Here is a 27791-nt window from a genome sequence, read left to right as displayed (position 1 = left end):
CTATTGCTCTGTGGTTCATGCCAGTTTATGTGTTCCATGCCAAACAATGCCTGATCTGATATCACAGATTTTCAACCTGAAATTTAAAGAAATGCTAAGTGATCTTTTGAGAAAAACAACATGCCAAACAGCACCTGATCTGACGTCACGTGTTTTCGACCTCCATTCCCTGCATCCTCCCACTTTCCTTTTTTTCTGCTTGGGTTTGTTTTTATTCGTTTTGCTTCACAGGCAGGCCTCACCAGGTGCTACCAGTCTTCAGGGTGGTTACTAGGGAAACATCCCCCCCCCCATTGCATTGTTTTGAATGGGATGAATCAGAGAGCGAGGAGGGAGGGGCTGCTCCTGCTCCTTCCATGATGCCCTGCATGCGGGTGGGGTGTGTGTGTGAGGCGGGGGTAGTGGGCAGGGCAATGTGGCAGGAGGGGGCGGGGTGCAAGAGTGATGCCATACTGGCTGGCTCTGGCTCAGGGCAGACAAAGGCAGTGTTATTTCTTCTCTCCCCCCATCTCACCTTTTGTTTTTCAGGCCCAGGTAAGGTGGAGTGGGGGTGGGGCTCCTTGGGTGGGGGCTTGGAACACCCCCTTTCTCTGCAACAGAGGAAGGGTGGGTTTGTCTATGCTTTCATGTAATGGGAGGGGTCTTACTGGTAGAAGGGAGGCTAATTGTGTGGGTGAATGAGGGGGAGGGAGGTGGGTTGGAAGACCCCGTTTGCTATGGTGGGGGGAGGCTTGCTTTAATGTATTGGGAAGAGATCATATTATTGGGCTGCTCATTGAAGGGAAGCTGATGCAGGACATAATTGGAAAGTTGAGAGAGGAAGAGGGAGGGAAAGAAGGAAATGTCCCCTGAAAGTTGTTCCAGTCACAGGGGAAACAGCCAAACATATTTTCATTTAGTCATTCTCAGACTACAAGCACCCATGGCAACACGGGCTTTACACTAGTGTTTCTAGAAGCCCCAAAGAGCCACTCAAAAGTTCAGCCTGACCATCTGTGGATACGTTATTTGTAAGCAATTTCTCCAGAAAGGTAACCCACCTGTGCATAGTGCAGACTAATGAACCTGCCGTTCACCCACTAAAAGAGGTATTCACAAATTCCACAGGGGTAGCAGTGTTAAGGGCATACTCCTGTCTTCACCTAATAAGTGTTAAAATAACAAGGGTTAAAATAGCCATACTTTAGAGTACATTCTTCAGATGGTCACTCTTAACTGCACTGATTGTATGAACAAAAAGGTGGGTCAGGTGTAACTAGTGATCTTGTTGATGCCTGTTATAATTTCTAGCCCAAAGTTACGGGAGGAAACATATGCAATTCCCAGATCTTCAGTCAGTGCAACAACTGTACTTCCTAGCTTTAAGGAAAGCCATATATTGGCAATCCTCTGCTGTGGCTGAAAGTCATTAGGATGTTTCTTAGATGCATCTTCTATTGATATAATACTTATTTAGCTCCATCACAGCTTATTTTGAGCATTAGTTAATACATATAAAGTATAACTATTTTATTTGTAGTTTATGAGCAACATTCACATTTTAAGACCTTTCTGTATTTTAAAATCAGGTAGCCCTGAGTTGGACTACCAGAATAGTTTGTTTTAAACATGATGTTAGTCTTCATATGGGGAGATTTCCCAATCTAACACCAATACATTCACCATTGAAACATTGGGACTGCAATTGATGCATACTCCAGTAGACCAAATTAATCAGTTTTAGTATATTCTATAAGATGTGAGTGTCAGTGCAAATACCATAAATATAAAGTCAGATCTTAAGAATGAAATACTGATTTGCATATATGGAATTTATCAGACAATACAAATATGGTATATGACACCAGATGAATGGGAGATGGGTTGTGCTGATAGTTAATATTAAGTTGGGGGAAAGTGTGTATTTACTAGTGCAAATCCCATGACACCATGGGGGTAAGTAGTCAGAGAATGATTGGATAAAAATATGCTTGCCCTTTTCCCTTGCAACTGGAACAACTTTACCATTTCTTGAAGTTTGAGGTCAAAAACACGTGCTGTAAGATTTTTCTCTCTCTTCTCCCTCTGTTGTCCTTTCAGTTCTCTCTTCTTAGCTTCTCTTCCTCCTACTCTATCACCAACTGACTTTTCTTCAGCCCTTTCAGCTCTTTCTCTTCAGCTTCTCTTCCTCCTCCTCCTCTAATTATCATCAACTGACTTTTCTTCAGCCCCTTTTCCAACATTCCATGCCTGCCTTTTCATTGGCCTAGCACTCTAAGACCTCACAGCGGTAAGCATTATTACACAAGCATACACACACTGTGTCACATGTTACATTACATGCACAGTGTGGGGCATAAGCATTAACCTGCCCTGTGCTTCATCCCTTTCCCTTCTTGAGCTGCCCAAAACTTGAGCTCTGAACCTTTTTGAAATTTCAAAATTTTCTGCATGTCCACACTGCTCAAGTTTCAGTTTTTAAAAAAATGAGCAAAATTGGTCTGGTAGATCTCTAGTAATAATCCTTACACTACCATATTCTTATATATGATTATACAAGATTGGTAAGGAAATTGGTAAAAGGAACAAGACAAAGAACTGGTATTATTTTCCTCTATAAATATTGTTATGCTCTCCAAGTTTCTCTGAGGAGTGAAAAGTTCTAGGAGTGCAGTGCTTGCCTGCGTTTGGTTTCCTTTGGAAGAATGTCACTGCAGGCTTAAGACCTTTTGTAATATTTGAATTATACAGAGGATGAGCATAGAGGCACAGCTTAAACAATTCAACAGTCAACCAAATCCACTGCCCTCCATCAGTCTCCCAGAGAGTGGTAGCCCCCCAAATATTTGCAGAGCCCAAAGTTCAGAGCTGAACAATTCTTTAAATCTCCCCCTGGAACAATTTCCTCACCTCTCTTGAGACAGGATGTTGGGTAGTGTGGAGCTGAATACCAACATATCATTTGGGGATTCTAGGTAGGTGTGTTTATGTATTGGAATGATTGTCACATTTGGGGTTGGGAAGGATCCCCCACCGCCATGACAGATTAACCTGCGGCATTGGATTGGGGAGGTGGTTTCTCTTCCTTTGTATGTGTATAGTGTATGACCTGGCTTGCTTATGTGAGCGATCTGGAGTTATGCTTTGTTTGCTCCCACTCTGAGCTTTTGGTGTACTCTGGTCTGGGTTTATGTGAGTTGTGCTCTCTCTCTCTCTCTCTCTCTCTCTCTGTAGGGGTATTGTTCCATAAACGATCAGGACCTGTATCCTGAAATATGACCAGATGACTTTGGGGTTCCTTCTAATCTTATGATTGTCAGAATGACAGGTTTTAACTTTTGCTTCTTAGAATTTATCTAGATTTTTTCTTGCCTTGACAAAGCAGCAGTTGTATTTCTCAGCCTGAAAATTCCAAAATGCCTGTTATTGCATTTCTTCAAGTAAATTTTAGTAAGTGCTGAGAACAAAAATATTCTGCATAAAGTAGAATTAATTCACTGTAAGTCATGATCTAGTATTCCAGCTGGAGAAACAATCCTAATGTACACAACCCAACTGTAAAAATAAAGGCTACATGTGCTTGTGGGGGGAAACGGCACATGCAGCTGAAAGTTTCAGCAATGTTTCTACTGCAGTCTTCCACACAACTGAAAAGCTGGTTTTAAACTGAAGGGTAGTGCGTGTCTGTTTCAGTAGTGTGTGTATTTGCAGTAGTAACTGTAGACACTGGTTCTGTGCATTATGCTCCCCTGTGTATGCCACACACTTGTTGATTTCTAGAACTGCAGCCAAAATTGGTGTTAATTTACAGAAGTTCTTACTGTGCTGTTTTTTCAGACTAGTACAAACGTAGACAGTATGCCTTCTGAAAATTAATAAAATATTACTAACTAAAGACATGATACAATCTGCAATTTTATTACATTGTTTTGAATCCTGGGGAAATATATATTCCCCACAGAGCTCTGGAAAACAAGTTTTCCCACATGAATCTTGAATTCAGTTTTGATTTTCATGAAGCAAATGCTTCCATAGTATTTATTGTTTTGTCCATTGTGTGGTGGAGCCAGTAACGCTTCTCTATCTTCATTAAGAATCCCAGCTTCTCAACTAAAGTTTTGCCCCCCAAATTGCTTTCCCCCCCGGAATGTAAAATTAGAAGAATTCACTGAAAAGATTACAGCACATTTATTCAACACACTATGCAACAGAATGATTTGCACTATGTGTATTTTATTCCAAATATTCCATTATTTGCCCAAAGAGGCAAGTTTGAAGACGTGCTGGCCTGGAACAGAGGGCAACAAACAGCAGAGAACAGATTTGTTATAGCAAAAAGCAGCTGGTCAGATCCCACAGGTCCTGGGAGAGCTCCAGCGGACAACAGAGTTGCTTCAGAAAAGTCCAAATCCCAACTTCCCCCTTATATTACCAAGCAAGCCTAGTAACTGTCAGAGTCATGCTCTTCAGGGGAAGTTGCAAGGAAATCGAAGGGGTAGCTCTCAGTTTTGGACCAGTGCACTTTAAAGCCATTAAATAGCATTGAGGTGGCAGCTCTGGCAGATTTCACAAGCCAAGATGAACAAGGATCTAAAGAGGCCTCAGTCTTCCAAGCAGTTTGTTCACATCTTCAGGTGGCAGAAGCTAAAAGGTATCCATAATAGGACTAGATGGTGCACTAGCCCCATCCATCTCAGGCACTGGTATCCAAGCTGGCATGGATACATGCAACTTTATCTGCAAAATGTCCGGCAAATGGCTCATAGTGTGCCTTTGAGGGTCCGAGATGTTGTATTCTACAGGCTACACTCAAGAAGCCTTGAACCACCCAAAAAAGCTCGTCTGCATGACGCTAAGCAGATGAGATGCAATGGTGGCAGAGAAATAGGATTTATTCACCACCATCGCCACCACAGAATAAATTCGCAAATAGATTCTTACCTGTGCTTGATCGTATTTGTTAGAAGCCTCCCATTATTCATGTTCTAATCATCAACACCATCATTAGATTGCCCTCAGCTCCTTGGTATACCAAAGAGCTAACACAGTTCTTCAACTGAGTCGAGGACGTTTGGAAGCAATCATATTGATGGGCATCTCCTCATTCCAAGCAGAAATTTCACTGCATCGGCAAACTCACTTGTATTTAAAAGGGAAGAAAAAATTGTAGCATGGTAGGGAGTGTGTGGATGCAGCTGGAATACCTAGCAGCCTGCTCTTCTTCTCTGGCTTATCATACCTAAATAAGCTTGAGTTCTGCCACATGTGGAGGCCTGAAGAACAGCATTTAATTTAAATAAATTAAATAAATAAATACTGGAAGACCCAAGAGGTACTGGAGAACTTCATCTTTGAGGTAGGATGGGATGGGTGGGTTATGCTGGCCTTTACTGAAGAGTCTCTCTGCAGCCTTTCCCCTCTGCAAACGTAGGAAATTTATTAAGATGGTCCACCCATGGAGGCTAATGGCTCTAGAAGCTTTACAGAGGGTTCAAGTGTGGGGGGTCCAGCTGATATGGCTGATTCTCCTGTCAAAACTCTGATCGATCTGTGGAGGTCATTCCAGAAGTAGGGTGCCACCACAGACAAGGCCCGTTGCTGTGTTATTGCCAAAGGGGCCTCTGCAGGGTGTGGCACAGACAGCAAGATTGTAGTAATTTAACAGCTTACAATTCCTTCCCACACAACTGTGCATGTGTGTGTATACACACACCTGCCAACCTCATACATCTGATGAAGTGGACTCTGGTCCATAAAAGCTTAAGTCATAATAAATGTGTTAGTAAGTTGTAGTAAAAAAAAAAAAACCCAAAGTAACACTTTAAAAACAAACATACCTTCCCCTCTGAAAATCACCATCATCTTCACTCTCACTGGTGACAAAACACACAAAGGCAATATTTAGGCAAACAGCTTCAGTGAATGACTGAAATAAATATATCCCAAATTACTATTCAATGTGAAGTGCAATGTATTTTCATGGGACAGTGACAAGACCCATGGACATTGCTAGGTTCTTAAAAGAACTGGAGCACAGGCCCATAACACAGATTTGCGTGTATATACACACACACATGCACGCACACACACACACACACACACAAGTCTAAGCACACATCTAATACAGGGTGTAGTGGTGGCGGGTCACACTGGGGCGTTGCTCCGGCACTTTTTTTGAAGCCAGCCCCCAGCCGGGTCGCAGTCTGCTAGGGAAGGAGGAGGGAGCAGAGGGAGTGCGGGCGGCTGCCTCTTGGCTGCCTCTCGTCTACTTCCCAGAGCCAACCTGACAAAGGGAGCGAGTGAGAGAGGGAGCCTGAGGGAGCTCTGCAGCCTCCTCTCGCCCCCCCTTCTCCTCAGCTCTTGGCTTCTCCGCCCATGCCTGCTCTGTGCCTGGGCGCTGGCGCTGCCCTCGTCTCCTGCAACTCCAGCCACCTGTTCAAGGCTGCTGCTGCTGCTGGCCATGGCAGCAGCAGGAGAGTGTGGTGGGGGTGCTGCCACCATTATTTACTTCTGGGGCTGGGCAGGTGGCTGGTTTGTGCCAGTTTTTAGGATTTATCACACAATCCTATGCATGTTTACTCAGAAGTCAGTCCCACTATGTTCAGTGGCCAATTGGGCTTTCTCCCAGGTAAGTGTGCATAGGACTGCAGCCTTAGCTGCCTTCCCAAGATCTCTGTAAATTTAATTTGAAATAAACACCCATTGGATCGCACTGTTAATTCTTGAACATTAATTTCTACAGTAAGCAGAACTGCCAAATGCAACCGGCTCTGTCAGCTACACGTTTTGGTACAAGGTTGGCATGTATCTGGGCAAACAAACTGTGCTGGAGGGAAGGGAAACAGGGAAAAAAAAAAGTTGGCCACTGTGTAACAGAATGCTGGACTGAATGGACCTTGGTCTGATGCAGCATGGCTTGTCTTATGTTCTTAAATAGAGAGTGCCTCTGAACATACGCAGAATGCTTTTCTTTCACCATTGAGCACTTACATTCTCCCCCTACCAATTCTATTCCCCTCCATGCAACCATCCCTCCTCATCCTACCACCCTCCAGCAACTCTTCCTAAAAACAGATGTCTTGTTTTGTGCAACTGCTCTCTACCTCCTCCTTGTTATGCACAAGCTCTCATTATATCTTCCTCTCCATAACTTCATTTGTGCCAGGACTTCACCAGCATTCAGCCAATGAGTCTGTTTTAAAAACTAGGGCTAAGTTATGGAGAAGCTCTGAGCATGTACTAAGTGCCTTTCCCTCACCACTGAAGCTGGAGTTCATGGAAAAAATCCCAAACCCACAAATGACAAAACATGCATAGGACTGAGCTGAAAGGGTAGTCAATTCATAATTAGCAATATATCTCTCCCCTCCACTTAAAAAAACAAACCCCAAACTCCTATCTTTTAAATTTAAGCTTTCTGTTCATAGGAACATAGGAAACTGCCTTATATTGAGTCAGATCCTGGGTCCATCTAGCCCAGAACTGTTGACATTGGCTGACAGCACCGGCTTTCCAGGGTTTCAGGCAGGATCCTTTCCTAGCCCTACCTGGAGATGCTGGGGATTGAACCTGGGACCTTCTGCCTGCCAAGCATGTGCTCTGCCACTGAGTTATAGCCCTTCTTATTGCTGGATAATGGCAACTGACAAACAAAACAGCCCCAGCTTTGTTTCTCTGCAACCATGTGAACCCACTCTTCTCAAAGACTTGAGTGAGGAGGAGAAAACCCAGCCCTCTTGTCTGTTTGTATAAAGGCAAATATAGTTCAGAACTTCTCTTGCCCACTGAAGAGAATTCTATTAAAGAATTCCCCAAGATATGCTCTGGGTGGAATAAAGAAGACAAAGAAAGAACAGGATAGTGGGAGGAAGAAGAAAAGAAGCAAAGGGCTGGATGTGCTTGATCTCATCTGATCTCAGAAGCTAAGCAGAGTCAGCCCTGGTTACTACTTGGACGGGAGACCGCCTGGGAATCAGGCTTCCTGCATTGAGCAGAGGGTTGGACTTGATGGTCTTATAGGCCCCTTCCAACCCTATGAGTCTATGATTCTAAGAATGCATGATTGGAAATGGGAGGTGGGAGTAGAGAGAAAAGAGCCAAGTGGCTCCTTTCAGAGAGGTAGTACTTCAGAGGAATTTGGGAAGCTGTGCAGAGTTTGTAAGGATTGCACATACTTAAATTAACTTTATGAGGTGAGGCGGCTGATGGCTTTTTCTAGCTTTTTTAAAACTGTAGAACCTATTTAAAAGCCCCAGCATTTTCTTGATCATGAGGTCACATAGTCCTAACCCTCCCTTTGGGATTATTTGAGTCCTATGGCTATTTAGGAGAAACTAAAGTGGAGGGGGAGAAAGAAGTTTGTGGAAGCTGATTGTATCCTTTGCTGTACTGAAGCTACTAAACTTCTGCAGAAGTCAAAGGTTTCAGTCTGGGGCACTAAAATCAGATGCTGTGTGAAATACCAGTATTTCACATGGAGCTCTTTCTTCCCTTCCTTCTCCCTCTTCAAAATTTCATTGCAGGCAAGCTCACAACAGTGGGCATGTAAGAGCAGAAAAGTAGGGGGAGAGAGGTTTTTTGCACCTCAAAAAAGCCCTACACCAGAGATTAGGGATTGTGACCTCCTAATGGTCACCTTAAACACCTTCTGATTAGGATCTCTAATCCCTTGACAGTTTTTACTTTTTGTTTTAGACTTTAAGAAAAGGAAACTTTACACATGGCTAGCACAAAAGCCACTGGAGCTAACTGTTTGAAATTTGGTAGGTTCAGTCTACGGGGGCTGCCAGGTCCCCAGATTCCATGCACATATGTGGAAGCACAAATTATAGCTCTTTACTTTGATAGATGTTCTTGAAAATAGCAAATTTTACCTGTGACTAGCACAAAAGCAATTGAATCCAACTGCGTGAAATTTGGCATATTCAATCAGCTCCATGGGGACTACCAAACCTCCAAATATCATGTATTTATTATACAAACTAAAAAAGTCATGGCCGTTTTTGTTTTCTAATGCAAGTCAATGGGAAAATGTAAAAACAATGGCAATTAGGACAGCTTAAAAGATCTGTAGTACAGCTCAAAAGATCCAGGGCCTTACCCAGGTGGCCCTCATCTAAAGACACCCCTTGCCCTGACAGGCAGTTGCCCGTGCCCCCTTGAAAATAATGTAAGTCACCCTGCTTCTCTCATAGATAATTCCATCCAGCATCAACATGGGCCCACCAATTACAACGTTGTCTATTCAGCTGCCTAACCCATTATGCAAATGGTTTCTGACCACTGCTTATTACTGATAGTGATATAAGCATTAGAGATGTTAGAGAATTTCGCCACGAATCTCGGGGAGGCCGAACGCCAGCGCATTCGGCCCCCTGAAATCGGTGGCGAAACGGTCTGCCCCCCCCGCCCCCCCCAGGACTGGACTTACCTTGTGTGAATGTCCCTGGCAGCGGCGGCTCCGGTGGCGGTTCGGCGGCGGTTCAGTGGTGGTTCGGCTGCGGGGGCTGCGGCGGCTGGTCTTCTGACCGGCTGCCGCCGCCGCCATTTCCAGTAAAAAAAACACCAAAAGAAGTGATAGGCTACATAAACATTTACGTAGCCTATCACGGCTAGATTTTAAAAAAAATGCCATGATAGGCTACGTAAATGTTTACGTAGCCTATCACGGCCGAGTAAAAAACAAACAAACAACTGCGCATACGCAAATGGCGGCACCCATGGGCGCCGCCATTTGCGTTCCTTATTTTGGCATGTGTAGTCTACATGTAGACGCTACGTTCCCCTTATTTTCGCCGTAGTCTACGTAAATGTTTACGTAGACTACACGTGCCAAAATAAGGAACGCAAATAAATAAGGAAAATAAGGAACGCTTAAATAGCGTAGACGCTACGTTCCCCTTATTTTCATCGTAGTCTACGTAAATGTTTACGTAGACTACACGTGCCAAGATAAGGAACGCAAACGGCGGCGCCCATGGGCGATGCCATTTGCGTATGCGCGGGGTTTTTTGTTTTACTCAGCCGTGATAGGCTACGTAAACATTTACGTAGCCTATCACGGCTGATTGCAGGGACGCAAACGGCGGTGGCTACGGCCGCTGCCATTTGCGTTCCCGGCCAGCCAGGATTCGCGGCAGGAGGGACGGGGTGCCTCTCCCCCGGCCAGAATTTCGGGGGGGGAGGGACGGGGCACCTCCCCCCCGGCCAGAATTTCGGGGGGGAGGGATGGGGTGCCTCCCCCCTGGCCAGAATTTCGGGGGGAGGGACGGAGCGCCTCCCCCCCACCGCAAATCAAATTTCGGGCAAGGTAATTGACTTTCGTACATCCCTAAAAGCATTCCAGATATGTGCTTGTCCTGTCCATACATTACTTATAACATGTAAATGTAAAAGAATTAATCCAGACTTCCTCAACCTCCATCTGGAGGGCACCACGTTGGGGAAGGCTGAACTAATCTGTGATGAAGCCCTGAGGCCTAATTTGTGGGTGTTTTTTTTAAAAGCAAGTAGATTGTTCAGTTGAATGCAAATAGTTAATGCATGTGAGAATTCACTGAGATGTTGTAAAATGTGGAGTGCTTAGTTACTTTATATATAACTGACCTTGAACAAAATATCTGCTTTAAGAAACCATCGCTCACAGAAATATCACAAATACTAAACGATATGTTATTATGTTAGAGTTGACTGATTTATAATAGGCATTTGGGGATTTAAAGGATTAAATTACATTTTACAGTGCCTATAGCTAATCAGTAAGCACATGCAGGAATTGGTTCTCTAAAAATGTACTGTTTTTACTGTACTGTTTGTTTTTCAGCTAAATATCTGAAATCTTTAGGCAGTTATAGCTAAATACGACTACTGCCATTTTCAGTTGTTTATTTTTCATTATTATAGTAATTAAAATAGTTTCTTTACAAATAAATAAGTAAGCTTTCAGTAATGAAATTTATTCTATCTTTAAATCCCTTGCTTTTTACAACAGTCTTACAGGATTTCCATAGTCTTACAGGATTTTCATTACAAAAACAAATATACCTGCAAGCTCTACTCAACAAAAACAGAAACCATCTACTGATTTTAATATATAAAAAGCACAAGTATATAAAGGTGCATAAAGTGTCTGCCTTGATCAAGAAGTTTAGGAGAAACCTTTTTTTGTTACTGCTATTGTGCTATTTTTCCAACAAAACTCCTGAAGCTGCAATGTTATACACATGTACCTAAGAGCTCAATAGACCTTGCTTCTGAGTAGACATGCATAGGATTGCCTTGTAAATGTTGCTTTAGAGATCAATATGCAGTCAGGTCTGCATAGACTTCTTGTATTGGCTGGGCTCTCTCAGTAACAGCAAGTGAGCAGCCTCCCCCAACATGGTGCCCTCCAGATGTTTTGGATGACAACTCCTAGCATTCCTAACCATGTGCTATGCTGCCTAGGGCTGATGGGAGTGGAAGCCCAAAACATCTGGAGGGCAGGAGGCTGGAGTAGAGGAAGTTTAATGCACAAACTGTTGGCTTCCTGCATTGAAATAAATGGGGCAGGGCACTTAAGCTGGGACAGTTCCATGACCTGGTTCAGCTGCAAATTAGGTCAACTGCTTGCTTAAAATGTATTGCAAATGTGGTTTTTAAAGGAACATTTGCATTCAGCAAGGGCACATAGCTCCGTGGTGGAGTGCATGCCTTGGATGCAGGAGGCCTCAGGTTCAATCTCAAGTATCTCGTTTAAGAAAAGAGAATCAGATAGCAGGTGATGGGAAAGACCTCTGGCTGAGACCTTGGAGAGGAGAGGTGATTTCTTTTAAAGGGTGGGAGCAGGGTAGTGAACTCTCTTCCAGAAGAAAGAACAAGTGATTCATTTACCATGTCAAGCCTAGGGATGGTGGAGAATTCCGCCACAGATTTCAGTGAGGCTGAATGCACTGGCATTTCGGCCCCCGAAACCCGTGGTGGAATGGCCTCCCACCCCCCGCCACCTCGTGGAATCCCACCGGAACGAAACTTACCTGGGGCTCCGGTGGCGGCGGCGGCTCCAGCAGCGGCGGCGGCTGGTCTTTCGGCCAGCTGCTGCGGCTACCATTTGCGTCCTGCCACGCTGCCGTAATAGGCTATGTAAGTATTTATGTAGCCTATCACGGCAAAGAGCAGGGATGCAAATGGCGGCCGCTACGCCTTTTGCGCTGCTGCTCTTTCCGTGATAGGCTTTACCATGATAGGCTACATAAATACTTATGTAGCCTATCACGGAAAGAGTAGCGGCGCAAACGGTGTAGCGGCCGCTGTTTGCGTCCCTGCTCTTTGCCATGATAGGCTACGTAAATACTTCCGTAGCGTATCACAGCAGCCTGGCAGGACGCAAATGGCAGCTGCTACGGTGGCTGCCATTTGCGTCCGCAGCAGCCTGGCCGCGGCCGGAACTCCGGCTGTGGACAGCCCTGGCCGGCAGCTCCACGGAGCCACCATGGAACAGAGCCATCCAGGGAGGATTCTGGGGGGAGGGGAGGGATGTACGAAAGTTCCGCCATGGATCTCGGGGAAGCCGAATGCCAGTGCATATGGCCCCCCAAAATCGGTGGAGGAATGGACCGCCACCCCACCGCCACCCCCCCGGGACGGGACTTACCTGGGGCGGATCTTCCTGGTGGCAGTGGCAGCTCCGGCGGCAGCTCTGGTGGCTGTGCGGCGGCGGCGGCAGCGGCCGGTCTTCTGACCGGCTGCCACTGCCGCCATTTCCAGGTTTTTTTTTTAAAAAAAGTGATAGGCTACGTAAATTTTAACGTAAAGTGATAGGCTCCGTAAAAGTGATAGGCTTTAAATTTTAAAAAAACACCGTGATAGGCTACGTAAATGTTTACATAGCCTATTACGGCTGATTAAAAAACAACAACAACAACGCGCGTACGCAAATGGCGGCGCCCATGGGTGCCGCCATTTGCATTCCTTATTTTGGCACGTCTTAGTCTACGTAAACATTTACGTAGACTAAGACGGCGAAAATAAGGGGAACGCAAATAGCGTAGACTCTACGTTATTTGCGTTCCCCTTATTTTCACTGTCTTAGTCTACGTAAATGTTTACGTAGACTAAGACGTGCCAAAATAAGGAACGCAAATGGCGGCACCCATGGGTGCCGCCATTTGCGTACGCGCGTTTGTTTATTTTTTAATCAGCCGTGATAGACTACATAAACATTTACGTAGCCTATCACGGCTGACTGCAGGGACGCAAACAGCGGCAGCTACAGCCGCCGCCATTTGCGTCCCTGCTAGCCAGTGGCCGGATGTCCGGCTGCTGGCGGAACCGGCTGGCGGCTCTGCAGAATCGCTGCGGAGCACAGCCGGCCGGCCAGGATTCCGGGGGGAGGGACGGAACGCCTCCCCCCGCACCATCAGCATAATCCCCAAAAGGTAAGTGATTTTCGTACATCCCTAGGGGAGGGACGGAGCACCTCCCCTCCCACCGCGAATCACATCTGCGAAAAGGTAAGTGACTTCCGTACATCTCTAGCTGAGCCAGATCAGTCTCCTCCAGACCTCCATTACTGTTGCTGGCAATAACTGGGATAGGGCAGGAGCCTGGCTCTCAGAGCCAATCAGGACCCAGAGAATTGTTTGTGAGTATGGCAGCCCTCCAGGTATTATTATTATTATTATTATTATTATTCCCTGTCAGCTGGGACCTCAGGAAAGGCTGGAGGGAAGAAAGCAGCAGCTGTTGTCAGAAGGTAGATTGTTTCCTTTCTTTATGAGTTTAGATGGAGTGTGTGTGATTCTGGGAGCCTTTTCCTATTGGGGGGGTACAATTCTTAAAAATACAAACAAACTGGAGACCTGAGGGCATGGAAGAGAATATAGGCTGTATGTGGGGTTTTCCTGTAGCTCTAACCCCTCGCTATTTCTCTTGATTTTTAATATTTTCCTTTATTTTTGTCTGTTTTTTAACCTGGTATCCTGTGGGTGTGAGAGTGATCATGAGGTGCATGGGCTGTTCCACGAACTTCCAGTCCCTTGCTATCCCCTCCTTTCCTCTACTTTTTCTCCCCCCCCCCAATTTTCAGTCTGCTTTGCACTCATGTTCTTTTTGTTAAGTTGTTGGAGGGAGCAATCTTATGGCCACTAGTCAGCGGTTGGACAGCCATAGGATATCTGGTTTCTGGAGAACTGACCTTCCCCCGCTTCCCCCACCATGCTCTGTGCTCGCAAGAGGAGTGCAGAGCAGCCAAAATGGGGCATTCCCGGGAGGAGTTCCAGGGCAGGGAGGGTGGAAATGCCTGTATGACACATCCTATGTGTCGTATGGCAGCCTCCTCCCCTGCTCAGCCCTCCCATGGCTAGACAGCCACAGTTGGGAGACAGCCACAGTTGGCTGTCTAGCCAAAAATGGAGGGCAGGAGAACCATGGAGGGAACGATCCCCTCCGTGCTCCACCCGCCCTGCGTTGGATAGGCAGTCGCCTCAGAGTTTGGAGGCAGCCGCCAATCTGCATAGGATTGTGCCCTTAGTTTACCTTTTCTGTGCAATTGATTGGTGTTGTGGATTCAAAAGAGTGCTTTTGTGTGGATATGTGTGGATCTCCTTTCTCCCAAAGCCTCTGCTTTGCATGCATAGTCTCAAGGTTAACTTGCCTCAGTTTCTTTTCTTCTGTGTAATGAGTCGCTATCTTGGCTCCAGCTACCGTGACTGCTTGGCTCTGCCTACTGTTAGCTGCCCTGCCCTCGACCCCCACCTGTCCCATTGGATACCAGCTGCCATAGTTGCAGCGCCTGCTGACAGTTGGAGGAGTCAATACTGGGTTAGATGGACCTGCACAGTATCAGGCAGCTTAATGTGTTCAATTTGGGCCTGTTGCAACATTCTAAAAAGATTAAATCTTGATATGAACTGTCTGATTCCACATTGGCTGGTCAATATGTGAAATATTCCTCAATTCCAAATTCCAAACTAAGTTTACATTTCAAAAAACAAAATGATTGTCTCCATGTTGGCCAGCTGAGAAGCTAAACAAGTATTTATTACCTTAAACTAGATTAATTCCAAAGCATACCTTGTTTGTTTGTTTGTTTATTTCATTTCATTTCTATACCGCCCAATAGCCAAAGCTCTCTGGGCGGTTCACAAAAATTATGTTGTTCCATTTCAGTTTGTTTACTTTGTGATTAGTTGGGAGGTGGTGATGCTGAGCCCTCACACTTGCCAAGCATACTTTGGAGAAGGCAGCAAGAACAGCGGCACCTGTGCGGGTTTCTCGCCATGGCAGCAGTTGCTGTGGCTATGAACCATGAAGGGGGGGGGCGTAAGAGGAGGAAGGAAGGAGCAAACTTTTTACAGGTCCATGGAGGTGTGAGCTCAGCCTCCTCTGCCTGTGCAGAGCTGGGTTTCTTGTGAAGTTGAACAGTCTCTGCCAGTGGCATGAGCTGGGCTGGGGGTGGTGGAGACCTTGGAGAAGAAATGATGGATCAGCTGAGGTCCTTGGAGAGACTTGACAGTGCACTGAGCACCCCCTTTCTCTATTTCCCCTCTGCAAACCCTTTCTATTTCCTAGGAAGTAGGAGTCTTGAGGGGTTCAGTGAGAGAGGGGGAGAAAGAGAGAGAGAGATGCACGCACTGAACTTCTGAGCTGTGCAGTTGCCTTTCTCAGACAGCATGCAATGGGGGAAGGGGTTGTTCTGATTTAAGGATTCCAGTAAAGATAGGGGCAGTAGAGATGAGGGACAAGAGGAAGTTAAAGCTGGGAACAAGTGTGAAAGTTGATTTTCTGAGCTACAGTATTTGTGATAAGACAGTGAAAATGCATTATTCTGGTTTGTACAATATGTGGGCCTGAAAATACTACAAACTTGCAGGGAAAAAAACACCAGTGCGAGAGTTCTGCATCTACTTCGACATGGAATTTGTTTGCTTTCTTCAAGTTGAGAAATTGCTTTCATTCTTTTTCTTTTCTACTTCTAAAAATGTATCCCTTTGTTTGGACTAAGTGTGAAGAGAGCGGATATGAGAATAGAGGGTTGATGGGCGTTTTGGACTTGCACAAATGTAATGTTCTTTGCGCAAAACAAGATACATTTCATCACTCTAACCAGCTGTTTCTGTATTTATTTTTAGGGTTTGCTGTTAAAATCTCTGATCTGTAGTAAATTGTGTATTAATTGAGGCAGGCCACTCCAGTGTATGACTCATCATGGGAAGAAGCTGCCATTTTGGGACTGGCTCAGCTCCAAGCCACTATTTTGTGATGGGCTCCGCCCCCCGTCCCCCATTCTGTGACTGGCTGTGGGTGGTGGATCTTCAGACCATGGTGCAAAAAGAAAGAAAGAAAGAAAGAAAGAAAGAAAGAAAGAAAGAAAGAAAGAAAGAAAAGAGTAGATCCCACAAGCCAAAAGCCTGCTTACCCCTGCCCTAGTAGACGGTTTGTAAGTCCATCGACTGCAAGACTTCTTGAATATCCTCCTTTCATTTCATTGTTCCTAGGTGCCCATGTTGCAAAGGTGAAAAAAAGGATCAGGCAAGAGATGGTAAATAAAGAGAAATAAGGGACCTAAGAAAACTGGACTGGGAGAAACAGGAAGCCAAGGAATGATCTGTGGAGAACAAAGTGCTGAGTGAGGTGGGGACTGGAGAAAAGAAAAGATGTTAGAAGGGCATAGGGTGGAAGCCCTCCTTAAATTTGGCTGAGCTGCTTGTGATGTCACAGAATATTCGAGAGGGAGTGTCATTACACTGGGTTTAAGGACAGAAAGGCAAGAAATGCTATGGAGAGTCAAATTAGGCTGGCATACCCTCTGCTCCAGTATTGTAAATAAGCCCACAAGAGTTACTAGCCAGCACAAAACTCACTGGCTTCCTAAGAGGCTACTAGCCTGCATTTCCATACTGGCTGCAGGTGAAGGGAAGCCCCTTCTTTCCAGCCAGCATGAAAACCTAGGCTGCTAGCCTCTATGCAGGCTGATGGGGCAGAGATGGATCACTCCACACCCCTCCTGCTACGTTTCCATACTGGCTGTGGAAGAAGAGACGTTCCTTCCTTTGCAGCCAGCATGGAAATCATGCAGGCTGGTGACAGAGGGATGGAGCCATCTGCTCCTCTACCAGCCCACTCGCTCACCTGCATGGAATTCCCTGTACTTCCCTGCATGGAATTCTTTCTCACCTATGGTGATCGGGTGATTTGTTACATATACAGCTGCTCACTCCATTAGAGGCATTCGCATCTCCTGGTAATTGCCATAAATAAGAACAAACCACACACCGTTTCCTTGAGAGAGCACCTCGGTGTACATATGAACTACAATGGGATGGAGTGCAGAGGAATGAGGAGGACTGAATCTAGAATAAATCAATTTGAATAAACCTTATTTATTTTATATGTACACTGCCTTTCTACCAAAATATGGCACTCACGGAGGGTTACAGAACCAATATTAAAACAATATATTCAAGTACAACAAAAACATAATAATTAGAGAAAAAAATATTATTACAAACAGCACCCTCCCCACCAGACCCACATAGCCTAAAGGCCTTCTTAAATAAAGTGGTCTTTGCCTGCTGGCAGAACAACAGTAGAGAGGGAGCAAACCTAGAACTTTTCTACATGAGGCTGTTAACGGGCTCTTAACCTGCTGCATCTACTTTTGGTTTCATCACAGAATTGAGATCCAAGCACTATACAAGGCATGTTTCCCTTCCTGCTTTTCTGCTACATAATGTCTAGGTGGTACTGCAGTATAGTGGAATAGTGCAAAAACACAAAAGGAAATCGTGCTTTCTTTTGCTTCCACAATTAAATACCCATTTTCCCCACTCAAAAAAAACCTCACTGAAAGTGCTTGGTAGACACAGAAGTGAAACTGAAGGGTCATGACATCATCTAAGGAACCTGTAAACAACCATGAGTAGGGACTGACAAGCATACAATAAACGCCTTGCATAGAAAAGCCGCTAGCCTCCCTTAGGAGGGAGTTCCACAGCCTGGGAATGGTCACTGAAAAAGGCCCTCTCTTGGGTCTCCACTAAATGCACCTCTGAAATAATGGCCTCTCCAGAAGATCTTAGTAACCGGGCAGGCTCGTATGGGAGAAGGCGGTCTTTTGGGTAGCCCATTTCCAAACCGTAGGTAAAATATTGTTGGCTTCCACTTGTATCTAATTGCAATCACAGTTTATTTTCAGCTAAATGTCAAAAGGAAATTAATAGGTTTGCATTCTCTTTGACAGGAAACAATTAACCAGTAGTTTTTTTCTGTGTCAAGCAATACTGGAATAAACATAACATTTGAAGTTCTGCATTAATGATAATAAGACAGAGGAAGAAAAGAAAACCATTTTGCTGACATGTGATAAATGGGATTGACAATATTGGAAAAAAAGTCTTCATAGTAAGGATGTGCCTAATGGATATGTGATGTGCTGCACTTCATGGGGGTTTTGACAATGTGAACAATGTATGTTTTTCATACGTATGTTTTTCATGGGGGTTTTGACAATGTGACAATGGTATGTTTTTCACAGAGTTCATAAGGATCACTTCCAATCAACTGTTATCAGGGATAGGCAATTTCTTTACTTGGAGTGTGGAGGCACTCTCTCTGAACAGTAGCACTACTGTCTACAGTTGGCATGTTCCATGTTGTTGTTCAGTCGTTCAGTCCTGTCAGACTCTTCGTGACCCCATGGACCATACCACGCCAGGCCTTCCTGTCCTCCGCCCTCTCCCGGAGTGTGCTCAAATTCATATTCATTGCATCGGTGATGCTATCCAGCCATCTCATCCTTTGCCGTCCCCTTCTCCTTTTGCCGTCAATCTTTCCCAGCATCAGGGTCTTTTCCAGTGAGTTTTCCCTTCGCATTAGGCGGCCAAAATATTTGAGCTTCAGCTTCATTATCTGTCCTTCCAATGAGCAGTCAGGGTTGATTTCCTTCAGGATCGACTGATTTGACCTCCTTGAAGTCCAGGGGACTCGTAAGAGTCTTCTCCAGCACCACAGTTCGAAAGCATCAATTCTTCAGCGCTCAGTCTTCCTTATAGTCCTGCCATACAAAACCAAAAAAAGAGAGAGATGTAATAAAGCATTGAAACTCTGTTTCTTAAAACGTAAAAAACAGCAACCATTTTTGGTAGGGATAAAACTGCTCCTGACCCATTGAGTGCCATGTCAGTTGGCCATTCTTCTACTATATCATAGGAACCTCACATGATTAACATTCATGTTGTGGCAGTTTTGCATGTAGTAAACATCCAGGGAAAGAAAAAATGTTTTCTGTGTGGTATAGTATCTATGGATAGTGAAAAGTTCTTCTCACACATTATATTGAAATTGATATCAATGGTTATTGTATATCTAAACTGATCATTTCAATCTATATAGGAATCCTCAGTATGGCTTTCTGTTAAGTTAAGATATGGCCCCTGAATATGTTAACATTAATAAGGCTGCAATCCTATGTATATTTACCTTAAAGTAAGCCCCATTTAACAGTATGGATTCCTTCTGATAACACACATAGATAGCATCAAGCTGTAAAAGTGTCAAATGAAAGGGATATTATATTCCTTCATTTTCAACATTGTAATTTTTTTTAGAATAAATTTATACTAAAGGGATGGTACACCAGAGGGCGCCACATTACCTTAAAACCAATAAACTAGTTCCATATATTTTTTGAAAGTCGGTTTAAATTTCATAGCTACAAAGGTTGTGAATATTCTGGTCTCTCTTTTGGAGTCATGTGGAAAATCTTTGTACTTTAACATCTAGAAAAATGATAAACTGAAGCCATATAATATATAGGCTTGGATCTAGACATAGTCACTCCCCTGAGCCAGCTGTTTCTTCTAGGTATGGGATCTCTGAAATACACATTGAGCTCCATAGCCTCAGATGATTTCCTCATTCATTATGATGGGGGTAGCAAAGCAAGTATTCATTTGTGTGTATGTGTAGATTTGCTTCTTCCTTTGACAGTGTTGTGGTTCATCTGTAACTGGCCTTTTCCTGCTGCCTTCCTTTATCCCAGGCCTTCTTCATTCTCTCTCACACACACAGGCATGGGAGCCACTCCCCATTGGGGTGGCCCTATGCTTTTGGGGAGTATGTATGAATATTTTAACCATGTGGGTGAGAGTGGCTGTATGCATCTCTCCTGCCCAGAGGTGAGGGTGCCAATGAGGGCAGAGGGAGACCCATGCCATCAGGATTGATTATTCGTCCGATTCTTCATTTAATGCCTCTTGTCATGTTACAATGTTAGAAACCCACACTGCATCCCTTTCCCAAGTCAGCATTACTGATTCCATTTTCTGGAATCAATCACATTAAGGGCTGATGTATACATTCTGTTTAGCCACTCGTATGGTCATTCTAACAGCTCATATGTGTGGGAGGGAGAAGCTGATATTGTACAAATTCCTTTATCATATGTTGCACTTTTTCATGCTTTTTAGTTATTTGAGACTGAGCATAAATTTGAATATGAAAAAGCTGTGTTAGTCTATCACCAAAGCATTCCAAAATCCACAATTGGGCAGTATCGTTATGAGGCCAATCAAAAATGTCACAAAATACCAAGAAAGTTTTTGAGTTCTCAAGAACGCTTAATCAGGCTGGATGTTAAACAAAGCAGGGGGTGGGAGGAAGTTGGCCACATGTTAAAGCCATGGAGTCTGCAGCATTTTGTCTCAAAAAGGAACATGGGAGGGGAGTGTGGCTTTTTACAGATTAGGCTGTGCTAGGAGTCATGCAGGTTCCAATGCACCAAGGACTGAGCATTCCTGGCACCTGAAGATCCTCTAATATCTGTCCTCCTTCCCCCTACAGTGTTCTGCTAGGGCCCACTTGATGTAGAATACATATCCTACATAACTGGCACTGTCTCAGATAAATTATTACTATTTTGACTGTCTCTTATGTTGCACATTTTATTTATGTTTTAGATTAGAGTGATGTATAGGTATAATACGCAGGTGACACCTATCTCTATTTCTCCTTTTCATCAAGTTCAGGCGAGGTGGTTGGGGTGCAGGGGGACAATAATGGACTGGGCAAGGGCCAGTAAACTGCTGCATAATTCAGGGAAACATTGTTTTTTAATAGGTGGTTCTTCTGATTTGGGAATTAATGTTTGGACTTTTTCAGATTGGATTACATTTCCCCTAAAAAATCAGGTTCACAGCTTGGGAATGTTCTTTGATCCAACCCTACCATTAGAAGCTCAAGTGGCCACTGTGACACAAAGGCCCTTTCAGCAGCTATGGTTCAACAGCTATGGTACTCTGAAAAGGAAAGATGATGGGAGTAGCACTGAGAACCCCGGCAGAGCCAGTATCTTTTAAGAGAAAAGGGTTTTTTTAAGGGAAAGAGAAAAGGTAAAAAGTTACCACCACCATGGTAAGCTCCTCCCTTTATCTCAAACTGTTTGGGGATCAAATTGCAGCCACTGAAATTAGGGCCAGCCCCACCATTTGGCAGAGTGTGGCAGCCACCTCAGATGCTGAAGACAAGGAGCAGCGACGAGGTATCGGAGTACAGAGTTCTGTGTGTGCCCCACAGTCTCTCCTGCACTCCCTAAGCCTACTGCCCTCAGGTATGCTAAAGGATGCTATTCTGTCTCCAGTATTGAAGTAAGATTCAATGGCAGTCCAGTCAGCTTCTGTACACAGAATGAAAGGGGGAAAACATCTTGTCCTTTGTTTCAGGGAGCAAAATGCCTTGGGCCAGCCCTGCCAGAAATGGACATTCCAATTCACCACCTACAAATAGGATGGGGAATTGGGGGCGGCAATTTCAGTCCAGCCCTACTTTGATGAAACGTAATTAATCTGGCAGTTGAGGTTCTAGAAACTGTTAACTCATTGTAACTCCAAACAAAAGTTCACACAGGTTGTATGCAAATAAATAGTCTTCCTACTGCATTCCAGCATATACTTCCATCTCCTTTAGCTTTAGGTGAATGGCCAAGGCATTCTTATATTGTCAGACATTTGTATTGTTTTGACTTTGCACCCTTCTATTATAAACGTTTTTTTAATGCTGCTCTGATTTTTATGTGAGTTCTTTGTAACCTATTGTGATTTGATTGTGTACATTTGTTTTTAGTTTATGTTGTAAGTGGCCTTGGGGCTTCTTGCAGCCAAAAGGTGTGATATAATTCTTCTAAGTAAATAAATGTATTCCAAGTATTAGGGAAATTTTGAGGAAGGAGGGAACATGAATGTGAAAGTGAATCATGACCGAGAGCAGCCCTGCACTCAGGATTTCTCCATATGGGGCTTATATCCTGCGATCAAGCTTGCTTACTCATGGAAGTTTGTGGGTCCTTTACACAATGTCGTCAACCTCCAGGGCCCCTCCCGTGCTTTATGATCTTTATCCTGGCTTTTTAAAGCTTGGGAAAAGTGCAATTTTTCTCTAGGAAGCTGTGTGAAGGGCTTTTCTGGCTGGGTGTACTTCTGTAATTGTACTGTGGACCACAGCCCATCTGTAAAATGAAACATATAGAACTTGCCAAGAAAGAAAACCATGAAAAAACAGCCCGTGTCTGCCCACGTAAAGGAGCCAATCTTAATCCTGCAAAGAATCCAGAAGCAGAGGCCCCAGTAAGGGTGTGGGATTTTAGCCTTGTGAGGTGAAGCCCCTAATCTCTCATTCATTTATGGTGAATATGAGATGTCGGAATATGTGGCAAAGTTGTATTGCTCAGTCCTGGTAGCTACGGGAATGCTGTTGACCTCTGTTTCTGCAAAAACTTGCATGCTCACATCCAGCTAATACAGATTAATTAAATCTGAGAGGAAGAGGTCAAGACCAGAAAACATTGTTCAACCGTTGTTAAACTGCAGATTAAATTCTGATCTGCATACTAAAAGACAGGAGAGAATTTGCAAGCTGTTGTCTAATGTCAATCAAAAAGGCATTTCCAGAAGAAAATAGAACCAGGAGCTTAAATATGTTTCGACTGTGGCGTTTTGGGATATTCATAGTATCCTTATCTAAGAATGGGTGAGGTATGGATCTCTTTGAGGATGGGCTAAGGATACTGTCTTCCCACAGAGAATCATAAATGGGAATGACACGGGCATTTGCCCATTATCTTTATATGTAGCTTGGAGGGAGATCTTCAGGAACAGCTGCCAGATATCAGTGCCTTGTTTGCATAGCTACATCACCTGAGGATGGAAAGAGCATAAACATCAAAATAGTGTACAAACGGATGACAATAATTGAGAAGGAAAATCTCAAGAACAATTCTAAAGAAGTGATTTTAAGAACAATAAAATACACTGAATCTCCTAACAAGAGAGGGGCATCTGGGGTAGATATTCAGTTGTCATGTGAATTGAGACCTTACTTTCTTGTAAACCTATGAAACAAACGTGTAAAGATTACTAGTTTTTTTTATTTATTTATTATATGTGTACTGCTCAACTGGCAAATGCCCTTGGGATGGTTTACAAAAATAAAATCAAACAATAACAAAGTTACAAAAAAATAGTAGAATATTAAACATGAAAAATATTTTAAAATATTGAAAATATTGAGGAGCCAGGAGTAAAATTAATCAAGCAACAAATTAAAAATTAAAAGCCTGCTAAAAGAGGGAGGTCTTAACCTGGTGTTTAATGTATACAATGAAGATGCCAGGCGAATCTCCCTGGGAAGGGCATTCCAAGATGGGGGGGGGGGCACTACAGAGAAGGCTCTTTTCCTGGCAGCCCCCTGTTGTACCATTGTGGGTTGTGGCATCCAGGAAACAGGCTCCAAAGATGATCTTAGAAACTGGGCAGGAACATTGTACTAGAACTGTATTAGTCATAACAGTGTACTTGTACAAGTCTGGATTAAAACATTACAAATGTATTAAGAGAAAGCAAGTGTTTCACTGATTGTTCAGTGGCTGAACCCCTGTTTGGGGTATCAGTCTGAAGACTGGTTAGCTTTTCTCGTTCTTTTGCCTGTTTTTTTGCCTGTGCTATACTAATACCATATAAGGTATATGCACTAGTATTTATTAGATAGTAATACATGAGAAGTCTGCAGCAGGCAAATGTTTAGTTTGATAGACACACTAGTTAAGCTAACATTTGCCAGGGAGCAGTGAAAATGACTGAACTGCCAAATTGCTGCCCAGGTCCTTCTCTTCCATTAGATGCTTCCCTCATATGATTGACAAAGAACAGCAAGTACGCTTAGAGTGCATTCCTAAGCATCTTTACTCAGAAGTCCCTCTAAGTTGAATGGGATTTACTCTCTAATAAGTGTGTTTACAATTACAGCTCTAGATGAATTTCAAGAAAGTGTGCCATTCTCATCTCCCTTCCCCCCTACCTCTACCACCCCTATATTTAATTAAATTAAATGTGGCTTCATGGTTTATATCAGCCATGCTGGTTGGGGATGATGGGAGTCATAGTTGGACACATCTGGAGCTAACAGGAATGATGCAAGGATGTCCACTGCAAACTTTATATTCAGTCTGGTTTCCTCTGTTAAGCATGGGGGTATCCATGTGCTAGCATTTAGTATTGTTGCCTAGGGCAATATAAGTAATTAATGAAGCCATATTATTTCTTACTTACTTGTACTGCCAAAGAGATTTAGGCCTGACTTTCACCACAGATTTAAACAGGTTTAACAGCCATTTACTCTCTGTAGGAAACCCTGGGAACTGTAGTCCTGTGAGGTGGGAGATTAGAGATGTCCAGCAGAGAATTCTCAGCACATTCACCAAACTGTAATTCCTAGGGTTCTTTGGGGAAAGCCATCTGAACTGAACTGGCATAATACATATGTGCGCTTTTTTAGTGTAGATATACCCACTTTGCTTGCATTTGTGATAAAACTATTATTAGTTGTGACATATTATCTAAGCCCTTTGATGCCTTTTCTTCAACACTGTACACTCACAGAATGTAACAGACATTTTCCTCTCCTTGGCCACCACAGCACAGTGGCAGCTAGTAGTACATCCACCTGTGGACCACAACCGCTTATCTAGTAATTCGTAACAGTGTTAAATAGGGATGGACAAATCTGTCAATTTCACGTTATCCTACATTTGATTTTTTAAAAAAATCTGTGCACTCAATAAGCTTTGAGACGCCCAAATCATACCCCCAGACACCCAGAATACTGTCCTCTATGAAATTAGCTATTGCTGGCATGGGTACACGCATGTGACAGTGTCTTGCTCCCAAAGAAAGCATTGGGCTGGATGCAATTCCATGCCATCTCATAGAGGACACCCCCTGGGTGTGTGGATGTATGATTTGGAGTGGTTCAAAGTTTTCGGTGGGGTGCACAGCCTCAGTCCTTTTCTACATGTTTTAGCTATAATTGGTGAGGGGACACATACATAACAGTCACTTGCACCCAAACAAAACATGATCCACCTCATAGGAAACATTCCCCTGAAGCTGTGGATGTATAATTTGGGGTGACCCAAGGCTTAGCGTACCCCCAGTTTCTTATTTGTAATTGTCATCTGGAGTCATCATGTATTATTGAGTATTGCACAAAAAATGGCGTTTTAGATTGGAGGGAATTATCGTTTATATTAAATAAGATAGTCTCCCAGGCATAGAGATATATGATATGAAGTAATTAAAATCTTATTCTGGGGTGCATGGACATATAAACATTAGGTTATATTACTAAGTTTATTATTAAGTTTAATAATATTAAATTATTAAACTTAATAATAATAAACTTATTAAGTTTACTGGTTGAGCTCTCTTCCAAACCTTTGCACAGATAAGGAACTGGGAACTAGTAACAAAGTTCAGCATAGCGACACAAATCTTGTTTACATAATCCTTAACTGGGCGGGAACAAGGAGAGAAATGTGGCAAAATGGCTCCCATCTTCCAGAGGTCTTTCCTTCTATTTTCCAGTAATTGTGGAGCAACTCAGTCATTGTCTGCTTGAAATTTCTCTAACAAAAGATATGCCCGGAAACTTGGCCTACTTACTATTACGGAACTTTACACAGTCATTCTGGTTTCATTAACCCTTTTTTGTCCAAAATCTCCAAACTCACAACAATATATATAAGCTGAACATTTTTCTTTCAAATACACAGACTTCAAGTTTCTATTGAAAGGGTAACTGTACAGTTAATATATTCTCAAATGGACAGTTGAATAACATCAGTCATATAATCAGCCTTCAAAAATGTGGTAATTACAAGCCAATTGGTCATTAAACTAGTAATATTAGATTTGAGGAAAAAAGAAAAACAACTAAAAATGGGAAGGAGGAAATCATTTTTATATGACCAAGCTGTGAATGTCAAGAAATGTTGAAAGAGTAACTGTTCAAGGCAGGCATTAAATTAGAGTTCCTTGCTATGTTTCATTTCACTTTTAATGTGTATACCTTCAGCCTGTTCATAAAAATTGAATTGAGATCATGGATTAAAAATAAAGTTTCAGTAGCATTTCTCTGTCAAGTCTTACTTAACGGGTTTTTTTTCAAAACTGTTCCATTTGGAATATCTCAGGGAAAAGGAGCTATGCAAGTACTCCTTATTAGACATGTGCTGAACCCCAAGGGAATCTCAAACGATTCCTTACTGTTTCCTGTGAGCAATGTAGCTGCAGTGGGCAAAGTCTCTTCATGGGCAGGATGACATTCCTCCACTGGCAATGTGCATAGGCTGCGCTTGCCCTCACATGGCAATGTGGCTATGCAGTGCAGACAAGCAGTGATGAGACTGAGGCAGGGCACAGTGCAGAATGCAGGAGTCACATGCATGCCACAGTATACTTGGCGCAGATCCAGTACTCGAAAACAGGCCCACAGCTCCATATATATCATACATCATCGTCATCATTGTTACCATCATCACCATTACCAGCATCACATTATTATCAACAGCCTAAGAAAACAAACTGAGTGTTGTACAAAATATTAGTACTGCTACTACTTATAATAATAGATCATGGCAACACCAAATTTGCCCTAGCAAGCACTAGTTACATTGCACAAGCATTGGTTTACGCCAGCATAACATCATTAGTGCCAACACTGGGGCATATATTACCCAGTTGTGCAATCTCATTTTAAAAATATGTATCTAACAGAAATTAGAAAGAAAGAAAGAAAGAAAGAAAAGAAAAGGACCTTTTAACTTTTAACAGGATTTGATTGGTTTTGTTTTTTAATCTCTCTTTGTCACACTGTATTTCTATTGTATTGTTTGTTTGTTTTTTAATTTACTCATCTGTTTAGAATATTTATATACTACTTTTCAATCAAAGGATTTATGAGCACTATTTTTAATGGAAAGGCGGGATATAAATAAAATGCATAAATAAATAAAAGCAGGCAAATTACTGTATTTGACTTTGTGTAAGGTACACTGGTAACTTGAGCACGCTCCGGGAGAGAGCGCAGGACAGGAAGGCCTGGCGTGCTATGGTCCATGGGGTCACGAAGAGTCGGACACGACTGAACGACTGAACAACAACAAGGTACACTGGTACATGTTATTTGAAGGGTGGAATAAAAATCTATTAAACTTAATTTTTGCAACTTTCCATCTTTTAGAGGAGTGGGGACAGTGGGGTTGGATTGAGTGCAGTGGAGAGCCAGGCAGGTGTGAAAATTGGTCAGAGACCTCAGGGTGCGGAAGTTCTTCCCTCACTATGTTCTGCAAAAGTCAGGGACCAAGTTTGGCCTACAGGAGATTTGCTGAATCCACACCATTAAAGTAACTACTTGCTCACCTGCTTGCCAAGAAAGACCCTTCCTCCCATACTTTCCAATGATAGCCTCATAGAATCAGAGATTTGGAGGGGGCCTTGCAGGCC

At 43.4% G+C, this 27791-nt stretch overlaps 1 long non-coding RNA gene across 1 annotated transcript in view; it reads left to right on the top strand.

Moving 5' to 3' along the window:
• Positions 1-430: 430 nt before the first annotated feature.
• Positions 431-27791, top strand: part of LOC146350442 (uncharacterized) — a 41700-nt gene continuing 14339 nt past the window's right edge. The window contains exons 1-2 of the long non-coding RNA XR_014788853.1: positions 431-534; positions 27336-27452. This is a non-coding gene — a long non-coding RNA (uncharacterized LOC146350442). The remainder of the gene's footprint in view (positions 535-27335; positions 27453-27791) is intronic.

This window comes from Heloderma suspectum, chromosome 3, assembly GCF_057233095.1.
Source record: "Heloderma suspectum isolate Gila_16-S chromosome 3, 16-S_ref, whole genome shotgun sequence".
NCBI classification, from domain to species: domain Eukaryota; kingdom Metazoa; phylum Chordata; class Lepidosauria; order Squamata; family Helodermatidae; genus Heloderma; species Heloderma suspectum.
This window is presented reverse-complemented; position numbering and strand designations above follow the sequence as displayed.